The 11,592-nt window shown below is 39.0% G+C and overlaps 1 long non-coding RNA gene across 1 annotated transcript; it reads right to left on the reverse strand.

Moving 5' to 3' along the window:
- Nucleotides 1-5,317: 5,317 nt before the first annotated feature.
- LOC140687422 (uncharacterized) lies at nucleotides 5,318-10,314 on the reverse strand. Its single transcript, XR_012061705.1, has 3 exons — nucleotides 10,144-10,314; nucleotides 8,048-8,175; nucleotides 5,318-5,383 (listed from the first exon to the last, which is right to left on the reverse strand). It is a non-coding gene; the product is annotated as an uncharacterized lncRNA (long non-coding RNA).
- Nucleotides 10,315-11,592: the final 1,278 nt, after the last annotated feature.

The raw sequence follows: 11,592 nt of genomic DNA on the forward strand, positions 1-11,592 counted from the left end.
AGCAGCTCAATTGACTTTGCCTGAATGTGGGCTCTGGACGTGGGTCAGGGATCCAGGAGAGAGCCCACACCCTCTGGCTGCAAGCAACTCCACCAGGCCCAGAAGAGGCGACATGCCAGGTCTCTCCTACTGGGGGCCACACTGCTACTCTACCCCTTGCTGAGGCTCTCCTTCCTCAACCTCCAGCCAAGGGGGAGAACGGAAAAGAAAGACAAAGAAAGCAGCCCAGAAGGGCCTCCCCAGGAGTAAGAACCACATGCACTCCTGTTCACATGAGTTGGAAAGATGCTCTCCTTTCTCCCCTGTTAACCGCAGAGTCCAAGAACAACCTATGAACACATTTACAAATATTTTCCTTTGGCTTTCAGTCTCTCATAGGCTCTGTTGATTTCTGGTTAAGAGTAGAGCCCCAAATCCAAGCACTAGCTGCTTCACTTCGATTTTTCATTCATTCAACAAATATTTATTTAGCCCTTAATTTGAGCCAAGAACTCTGTTGGGAATTCAAGGTGTGCAACATCAGATACGCTCCCTTCCTTCACAGAGCTTATAGTCCAGTGCAGGAGTACGCATGAATCGAACTATTGCACAGGATGATGGAAAATGGCAACAGTGATGGGTGCACTGTGAATATGTGTGACGGCATGAGAGGGGCTGACCAAGCGTGGGTGGGGAGAGGACCAGTTATGTGCTATCATGTGCTTATTACACAGATGAGTACTTTAAAATACATGGTCATTTTATTTACGTCAGAATCGTGGCGCATGTGGTTCATCTAAATCCTTGCAGTTTATAGTGATGTGTTAACAGGGTAGCATCATGAAAGAGATGTGTAGTCAGAAGGGCTGAGTTTGGGGTCCAGTTCTCTATTAGATGTGCCCACACACAAGCCTGGAGTACCATTTCCCTGTGTAGAAAACTGTACACGATCCGTTCCACCTAACTTACAGATTTGTTTAAGAATTTAATAATATGGCATGTGTAAAATCACCTACAAACTCTATCTAGTTACAGAAAGATTCGTTTCTCCTTTATTCAGGATCCATATATCCCTTGGCCCTGTTATTATCTAAAGACAACATGTTGATGTGATAAATTAGGGCTTTACTCTTCCAGTTTATAGGATACCAGTACCTGCCCAGCATCTTTTAAAATGAATCTGCTTTTCCTTCATTTGGCCCATAAAATCTGGATCCCTCGGGGAGGACCTGACTGTTATTGGAAACCAAAAGGGGGGGAGGATGGGGCCAAATGCAGCCAAGGGAGCTTTGAGACTCGGTGTCCCTTTGCAGCCTCACCGCCTGCCAAGAGGGCAGGTGTGGGGCCCTCTGGGGCCCCAGAGAGCACCTGAGACTCCAGGAGAAGAGGTGCAGGAGTAGAGGGGAACATGAACCTTGGGCAAGTCCCAGCTGGGAAATAAAATGGGTCAAACCAAGACCACTGCTCACTCACAAATTAAAAGGAAACTCTCCGTGGGCAAGTCACCAGGAGCATGCTGGACGCCTGCCAAAGGGAAAACAGAGAGGCTTATAGACTTCCATGAAAACACATCCCAGAAGTGAGCAGAGCCGTTTTCCCTGCAGAGAAGATGGGAGTGGGAGCAAGCGCTGCCTTTGTCCACTCAGGAGCATCTCACTCATTCTAGCACATTTTGCAGGGCAACGGTGTCTCCTCACGTACGCCTTGAAGCTACAAGCATAACCGCTGTGGTGTGACTTTAATGGAATCAAACCACTCAAGGTCGACCAAGAGAAATCAATTCATAACTATTTTCTGAGCACATGCCAGGCGCAGTGAGCTCTGCCATGTCTGTACAAGGTGAGACTGTAAAGGAGGGAGAATTAAACAGATTTTATTTAATATATTGTTCATTTGATTGATAACTCATTTATAATTTTTAAATATTTACATAGCAAGAAACTTGCCACAATCTAGCAGGCTTACTAATTGCTTCCTTAATTTGTTTTGGTAAGTTAAGCATTTAGAAGCCAATATTTATGATAGCCTGTGATATCCACGAACAGAGTAGGAATTTATAGAAAATACTTTTTCTTTTAAAATATTTAGATATACGATAAAGGTTTGTTGATCTCCCCATTTAAAAAGAAAGTCTTGGCCTTTGGTGCCAGAAGCGGAGCAGCAGGCGAATCCTCACCAGGTCATTTAATTCTCTGCCTACTAATTGCCTCTGCTGCCCAGCTTCTAAGCCTTATTTTCTCTTACCTTGCCAGCAGTTGCCTTTCAGCAATGTTCTTTCTCTCTCTATCTCTCTCTCTCTCTTTATACTAAAGTCTAGTCAGTTTACAATGTTGTGTTGGTTTCTGGTATACAGCACAGTGATTCATTAATACATATGTATGTATATTCCTTTTCATATTCTTTTTCATTATAGGCTATTAAAAGATATTGAATATGGTTCCCTTTGCTATGTAGTAGGACCTTGTTGTTTATCTATTTTATATATAGTACTTCTTTTTTTCTCTCTCCTTTTTGCTTAAATCAGTCAGAGTTAATTTCAGTTGCATGCAACTAAGGACACAAAATGGGAAAAAGATTCTCCAATGGCCTGTGAGTTAGCTGAATGACATGAAACCATCAAATAAAGTAAAGCCCCCTCTTCTGCTGGCAGCTTCTCCTCAGGACCCTCATTCTCAGATTGGGGAAAGTCTAGCCTTCCCAGCACTCATCTGATCCTAGGAGAGTAATCTGCTCTCTGTAATTAGAGCCACAGTTGGAGGGCCTCTGGGGATCGGAACCTGCACAGCTGTGGGTCTGGGAAATACTATTCTAACTGTTTCCAGCTAAGGCCTTAAGCCTGAGTCACCTTTGGGACTTATAGTCAAAGGATCACTCTCCAATCACAGGTTCAGGCATCTCATCTCTGGCATGTCTCAAAGGTGAAAAGTTGGAGGGACTGAGATCCAGAAATAAAAAACAATTTATAAGAGAATACAATGCCTTGGCAGGGCCCCCCCCCCAGATTTCAACTAAGGTGTTATGTCTTCCCCATCTTGTGCCACTATCCCCAATAAATTAGGGATCCGTACCTTGGGCTTTATAAACTATTACAGAACTGTACATAATAAACACACATACACATTTTATTTATACAGGGGAAAAGCAAAAGCCATCAGGATATATTCATTGTGATTATTAATTAGTGGTAAGATTTTTTCCCTCTCTGCTTATGTGTATTTTCTACTTTTTCAACAATAAACAGATTGTATTTGTGGAATTAACATTCCATAAGCATGAAAAAGAGAAAAGGGAAACTGGCCGAAAAAAGTTTCTGATTTGTACATGAGCACTGGATTAACACTCATGAGTTCCCTCTGCTGACAAATCTCAGCCAAAATCATATTAGTTTCATTTGTTGAGAACTTCAGAATTATAACAGACTCAAAGTTGCCCTGGAATCACCCCCTTACATATGTGAACGTTCCCCTCAATAACATACTTAATAAGCTTGTCTCTACTTTTGTGCCCATTTTGTTGGCTTGAGTGTTTCCATTCTGTAGTTTCATGGGGATTCTTGGAACCATTATAAACACACATCACTAGATCTCCCATAGAGAAGCCTTTTCTTCCTTTCTCACTCTCCATTAATCTGAAGACAACTATGAATTACTGATCATGTCACAGAGCAAGTAGCCAGTCCTCACTCAGCCAGTTCTCACCTAAAGGCTGGAAGCAGCCAGTCCTCACTCAGCCAGTTCTCACCTAAAGGCTGGAAATTAGGCCTAAAAGTAAGTCCTAACTTCCTTCCATTCAAACTTCAGAGACATCTTCATAGCTCTCTGAGAGATTTCCCCCCCCTTATTTCAAAGAAGTTGTAATCATTTGCCAGAGCTGATACGTTAATGGTGGAAACACAGTATAATATATATAATATATATATATATATATTATATATATTATATAATGATATACTACGTATGTATGTGCATGTGTATATATACACACACATAGTATATTATAAATTCTCAACTTAAATTTGCATCATTGTTTGCAGGGACAGAAAGTCATGATGCCAGATAAACTGGTGTTCTGCTAAAGGAAAATCTGAAATCAGTCTCTACTATCAGCCTGTAGATTTCTCCACGTGGTACTCAGAGTCCAGAAGTCCAGAAGAATAAGTATCTGCTGAAGGTGAGCACAAGAAAAGGCAAATCATTTTCACAGTTTCTTTTAAACAGCAAAAGCTATGTGGGGGATATGGGAGGAGACTGGCTCTTGGCAATCAAACAGATCTCAGTGCAAAGCCCAACCCCACCATATACTGGCCTTGAATAGATCTTGAAGAAACTATTTAATCTCTCTGTGTCCTGATTTCCTCATCTACAAAAAGGGAATTCTAATGGTATCTATTCCATAGGTCTTTTTTTTTTTCTGTTTGCTTTTACATTTTTAGTTTGTTCTGTTTTATTTTGAAGGACTAACTCAGAAATGCTACATTGGGCACCAAGCACCATGTCCAGAACATAGTTCTCAATAAACATTGGTCTTTCAAAGTCTATCTGGGGGCTACTTCCAGCCATCATGGAGTAACAGGAACCAGGTTTATCCTCCTGCCCAGACAACTTAAAAACCAGACGAAGTCTATGAAGCAAAAAATGTCAAGACATTGGACATAAGGCAACAATGGACAATGATTCCTAGGAGACGAGAAGCAGATGAATGAAGCCCTTTAATTTTCCGAGCTTACTACCTGAAAAGAGTTTCCAGACCACAGAGCGGGCATGGAGAGCCCAGGTACAACCTGGAAATCTCCATGTTAGATTTGAGAGCATAGGGAGGCCAAGGAGTCTAGATTTTCCAGGGCAGAGTACTAGAGATGGGGGCACTACACGGTGAGAACTCTGAAGGTCTGCAACGGGTCCCCCAGGATCCCCAGGTGAATGCTGATTGGGACATGCATGTGAGGAATCTGCCCAGAAAAGAACCACCTGGAAGGATTAGAGTGAACAAAACCCCAAAGGTCACAGCAGACCAGGACTAGCTCTTGATCCCAGCAGCCAGGGTGGAAAACCTCACAATTTACGGGCATTAGGTAGGGTACCAGGAAGAGTTTTGCCTCAATAATGGGGTAAAATTAGCCCTACACTAAACACGGCTTTGATATCACCTAATAAAACTTAAATTTAAAGCAAGTCTCAGGAGGACCAAAGTATTTACCAAGTAACTTAATTAACACATTAATTTTCTAGTGCTGCATTAAAAAATTGCCCCTAAAACTTAGTGGCTTAAACAAAAACAAACGTTATTATCTCACATAGTTTCTGTGGGTCAGGAATCCAGGAGCAGCTTAGCTGGGTGGTTCCAGGTCAGGTTTGCTCAAGAAGCTGTAGTCAAGCTGTCAGCTAGGGCTGCAGTATCTGAAGACCTGGATAGACATGGAAGATCTACCTCTAAGATGACTCCTTCATGTGCCTCTTGGCTGGAGGCCTATGTTTTTTGCTGGCTGTTAGCAAGAGGACTCAGTTCCTCACTACATGAACCTCTTCATAAGTTTGCTTGAGTGCCCTAGTGACATGATAAACTTATAGGCAGACTGATCAGGAATACAGAAGAAGACACAGCTTTTCAGTATGAGGAATGAAAGAGGTGACATTACTAAGGATCCTACAGCTACTCAAAGAACAATAAGGAAATGCTATGAAAAATACTATGCCAACCATTTCAACAACTTAGATGTAGTAGTCAAATTCCTTGGAACAAGCTACTCGTGCTCCCCAAAAAGAAACAGATAAACTGAATACCACTGTGTCTATTTAAAAAATTGTCCCAGAGTTCTCTTAAACTATCTTCGTTTCTTTTCATTCTTTTTTCTGTTCTGTGGTAGTGATTTCCACTAAACTGTTCTTCAGCCTCATTTAGTCTATTCTTTGTTCCTCCTAGAGTATTCTTCATTTCAGTAATTGTATTCTTCAACCAAGTATGGTAAGCCAGAAAGAGAAAGAAAAATACCACATGCTATCACTTATATGTGGAATCTAAAGAAAAAAGTACACAAATGAACTTGTTTATAAAACAGAGATAGACTCACAGACATAGAAAACAAACTTATGGTTACAGGGGGGAGAGGGGAAGAGGTGGGAAAGGATAAATTGGGAGTTTGGGATTTGCAGATTCTAACTACTACATATAAAATAGATAAACAACAAGGACCTACTGTGTAGCACAGGGAACTATATTCAATATCTTCTAGTTAATTCTAATGAGAAAGAATATGAAAAGGAATGTGTATATATATAAAAGTGAATCACTTTGCTGTACACCAGAAACTAACACAACATTGTAAATCGACTATTCTTCAATTAAATAAATAAATTTTTAAAAAAAGAAATTGAATTTTTAGTTTAAAAAAATCTTTTATGATGAAAATTCTAGGGCCAGATAATAATTCCACCAAACATTTTAAAGAATAAACAACTTCCAATTTCACTATGAAGTAGTTTTTTAAAAAGACGCTAGCACTAATAAGTGAATTTTGCATAGTTGTAGGATTCAAGGTCAATACTCAAAAATCAATTGTATATCCATATACTATAACAAACAATTGGAAATAGATATTTTAAAAAGCTGTATTTACAGTAGCATCAGTGACTATAAAATGCATAGGGATAATTCTGAAAAAATATGTATAAGATCTGTGCATAGAAAACTGTAATATTGCTGAGGTAAATTTAATAAAGATCTGAATAGATGGAGAGATATATCATCTTCATGAATCAGACGTACATTATTAAGATGTGAATTAACCAATGTAACCCCAGATCAACGTTCACAGCAGCATTATTTGTAACAGCCCAAGACTGGAAACAATCCAAACGTCCATCAATAAATAAATGCGTAAATAAATTGTGGTATATTCATATAATGGAACACTACTCAGCAATAAAAAGGAATGTGCTGTTGAAACACACAACAGATGAATCTCAAAATAATTAACCTGAGTAAATGAAGCTTGACAAAAAGATAGAGAGAGAGAGAGATGCAGTATAATTCCATTTATATAAAATTCTAGAAATGCACGTGATTTTATGACAGAAAGCAGGTAAGTGGTTCCTGGGGGCATGGAGAAGGGTGTGATTATAAAGGAGCACAAGGAAACTGTGGGGATTTGCAGACATATTTATTACCTTGATTGTGATGACAGTCTCATGGGGAGGTACATATGTCAAAAACTCATCAAATGGTACCCTTTAAATAACTGTTCATAGTTAAATATAGCTCAATGAAGATGTTTTTAAAGACTCAGGTCAAATCTTTTCTTAAAAGTCTCTCTATGAAATGATGACTGTGCACTTAATTCACTGAGCATTATTTCTAATAGCAGAAAATTGAAAACAATCCATACCATTAATAAAGGTCTGGATAAATGGGGTGTGGTGCATCTATACAATAAAATACATGCAGTTTTTAAAAAAGACTGAAGACCATTTCTATGTACTGATACGGAAAGATCTCCAAGATGCTCTGATAAGGGGAAAAAGGCAAGGTGCAGAATATTCTTCTAGAGCTGGGATCTTGAGCAGATATTCGCACTCCTTTCCATGAGGACTAAATGGGGAAGTCTGGAGGCTCTGGGACACTGGGGAACTATATTTAAGTGTTTATTTAAAGATGTCAGTTGATTTGATATCCTGACTTTTGTGTTCTCCAATTTAAATTAAAACTGTATATTTGCATGTGTGTATTTCAATGGTGGAGATAAGAATGTCTCTTCCTTACCAATCTATCCAATATATTATATATGTGCTCATATATACATGAAGACATTCTAGAAGGATTCCAAAAAATGGAAAATCATGGAAGAGAAATGGGCAGATGGAAGAAGAAGTTCAGTAGGGAATTTTTAAAAATTAAATTGAAAATCTAAGTCAAAATCTTTCTGAATCTTTTTTAAAAATTGAAATATCTGCCTGGGGACTAAAGGAAAGGAAAATTTCTAGTGATAACTCTGAAAAGGTATATTTATTCAGGAATCTGAATTCAGACCTCAGGCTTACTCAACCAAAAGCAAAAAGTAAGTAAAATAACTAACCTTCAAAGATGCAGACTCTTTCTTGAGACTTTTTCCTCTAGTTTCTTAGACCTCTTACTGAATTTCACCAAGCTCATTTTAGTTCCAGTTTTCTGATATATTCTGCTGAATTTTGGGTCTTCTAGTACCTACATAATATGGGTTAAAACTGTTAACAACTTCATAGTGTGTATTAAAATTCTTTTTATTGGTGTATCCTTAACAGATAAACTCAAATATTCAAGACATGTATCTGGTTTTCTCATTTTCTGTTTTTTTCCCTCTTGCCAGCCCCCGGCCTCTTGTCCTTTAGGTCAAATACTAAACAGTGAATGTCAAAAGTCACTGGCAGACAAATCAAGAAATAAAAGAGTGGTTATTTTTTCAAACAATTACTGTTTATTTGTTGAACTAAATCCATATGAAAATGAGTGGTTAACTGTGCTTAATCTTATTAAATGAAAAAAGAAAGGCTATTGAAAGCCTCATACACACAAAAATAGAGAAATTATTAAAGCTCATTCATACTACAAAGAAATCTACACAACTCATATGAAAAACATTTGCCCAGGGATGGCTGCCTCATTGTCAGCAGATGCGGCCTTCAGAGAATCTTAGACAATGGGTGGAGAGCTTTCCAAATACAATTTAAATATATATATTTACATTTACTCGCTACCCAATGGTCCCATGACATAGATCCACTTTTTAGCTGGGATTCAATTTCTTCTTGATTGCCTTGATCTGTCGAATAAGTTTCGAGTAATTGTGACCTTCACCATATCCCAAAACTGGGTGGGTTTGGCAAGAAATTAATAAAACTTTGATTTTTCTCTTCATTCACTCATCACGGTTATTGTTTGCTGTTTGTTTGGTTCTTTATTTCTTTGGCTCAAAATCTGTTTTATTGGAAAGACATGCGTGATGTAGAGAAATTTAAGCCAGGATTATTTCCTGGCACTCAGCAACCAAAAGCAGATACTAAATTTGTCAGTTGTTGAAGCCTTAGAGAGTATTTGTGGGGAAAAGCATTTCTTTGTCTTACTTAATCTGCAGAACCCAAAAAATGGATTCTGGAAAAAATATGTCCTATTGACACTTGTGTTTTTATTTTCTCTGTGACTCAAGTGGAGATTGCTACATTTCAGAGGAGGTGAGTTTTGCAAAGGGAAAATTCTGAGTTTATTTTCTTAAATAGTTTATAGTTCATAAATTATCCTCCGTTTTCTTTTAACAAAACAAATTTCATTGGTTTTGCCAGATGTAAGAAATTGTATCAATTTGTTTTGTATATGGATTTTTCCTAAAACCTTCTAGTTTCTATAACGTGTTTCCACAGTCAGCTTCATGGGTGTGTGATCTAGCCAATTACTGAGTTAATGCTCTGCTATCAGCATCTCAGAATTCTTAATAATTAGAACAAGGGACCTCAAATTTTTGTTTTGTACCAGGGCCCCCAAATTAGCAGCGCAGTTCGTGTAAGCAATCAGCAAAGCTCTAGTGAAAGAGTACCATGAGGCGTATAGACGTAACAGTAGTAGAGAATATTTATTGAGCATTATGTGCTGTTCTAAGAACTTCATGGGTATTAACTCATTTGAGCCCTAAGAAAACCACTACAAAGTAAGTATTAGCACTGGCTTCATTTTACAGATGGAGACATTGAAACATAAAGGTTAATGAAATTAATCACTCAGTAAATTCAGGGACCAGAATGAGATCCCAGACAGCCTGGCTCCAGAGCCTGCTCTATTAAAAGGAGTGAGAGCAGTTAAAGATCACTTCAGAATCACGTGGCTTCCATAACACAGTGCTGCCCCTCAGAAACCTATAAAGCCAATCTTGATTTGTGCCTCTATTTCCCATTCCCCGCCCCCCCAACCCTGGTTCCAGACTTTATCTGGGTAACCACATAATGTAGATGTTTGATTTGGCAGAATTTATAGCTACCCCCCATTGCTTTGATTCATGATGTATCCCACCTGCAAGTACATCACAGACCAAAGGGTTGCGTTCTAATTCTTCCGGGCGCATCCATGTTACCATCAAGGCATCTGGTGGCTGTTTAAGGCTAACTTCCTAATTCACATATTCACTAATCCAGAAGACACTCTTACTTTTTATTTCTTATTTAAGGTGGACTCAATTCTTTGGCTGAATTAAAAATTCATTTTGCCCCATAAAACTTGCTTCAGACTTCTGATTAGTTTGCCTTCTGTCAGCAATGGAGAAACCAGCTTCTGGACAGTAATATTTTTCAGTAAAGGATGGTAATAAAATCTGGCAGTCAGCATCTATGAATAAAAACAAAGAAAACAGAAAGGAATTCCCATTTTGTGAGACATGGCAACTCAAGGCCAAAACATCTGTGTGGTAAGTGATTTATTTAAATGTATGTTTAAACAAAGAAAAGAAGGTGTAGCATAAATACCTTATTGGAGGGAACGTGACTGAAGGTGATAAAAAGGATTGCCAACAAATACCCAGTGAAGACAGTGGGGAAAGTTTAGCCTGGCGGCTGTGAGCACCATAGCCCAAAGACCTGGACTTAACTCCTGGCTCCACCACCTACTAGAAAGTGAAATCTTAGGCAAAGTTTTCTCATGTGTAAAATGAACAACTACTAAGTGCCAAGTGTTGTGCTAGATTCCGGATACATAAGAGTGTCAGAAAAAAACAATATGGTGCCTGCCTCTAAGGCACTTGTGGTCTAGAATGATCCTATAGTAGAATCCGGCTATTGCATGTATACACAGTAAGTGTAGAAGACATTGAGTTCCAGAATCACTCAATTGTCCACCTCTCTGAGGAACTGGTTATAACCCTACCAAAGGCTAACAGAACCATCTGCACTGGGATGTCCATTTCTGGCTTCCAAGACCTTACTTCCAATGACAGATAGAGCTCACTCCTCAGGAAGATGCCGTTGCTCATTTCCAATATGCTCTGCAGAATATTGACTATGGCTTTATGATGCTGCAACTCCATGTGCCTCTAACCTGGGTGTTATGGCATCTGGGTTCCCCCCTTAGGGAACATCCTGTAGAAATGGGAAGGTGCATCCTTTGTTGGCAAGAGTCACTTCCCACTGAGAGTCCAAGCTAAAGACAATGCTGCATTGTGAAAACATGTATCACTTCTGGTCAATGCCATAAAACATCTCCCCATATCTACACACTGCACCTTAGCAACTGTATATTTGATACCCAATATCAGGTAGATGCACACTCCCCAGGAATTTAAGGTGCACCATGAGTACACAAAGCCTCAGGGAGACATCTCCCTGAAGCATCAATTCACTCAAAAATCTGTGGGGAAATACACATTTGGTATTTTTATATTCTTATGTATACAAATCTGGGTTATCAAAATCTGACACCAAAAGAATAGAGAAACTACCAGACACCAACCTGATGTTCAGCATTTGTTCTCTTCCATTCAATCCAGTTCCTCCAATTTATAGACGTATATAATATGCACTGATCAGGAGGACAAGTAGGAACTGCTTTGTGCCCCTTAAGATAAACTTGGAGTTCTCAAAGTTTCATGCATTCGGCTACCTTTCC

The sequence above is a fragment of the Vicugna pacos genome, chromosome 2 (genome assembly GCF_048564905.1).
Source record: "Vicugna pacos chromosome 2, VicPac4, whole genome shotgun sequence".
NCBI classification, from domain to species: domain Eukaryota; kingdom Metazoa; phylum Chordata; class Mammalia; order Artiodactyla; family Camelidae; genus Vicugna; species Vicugna pacos.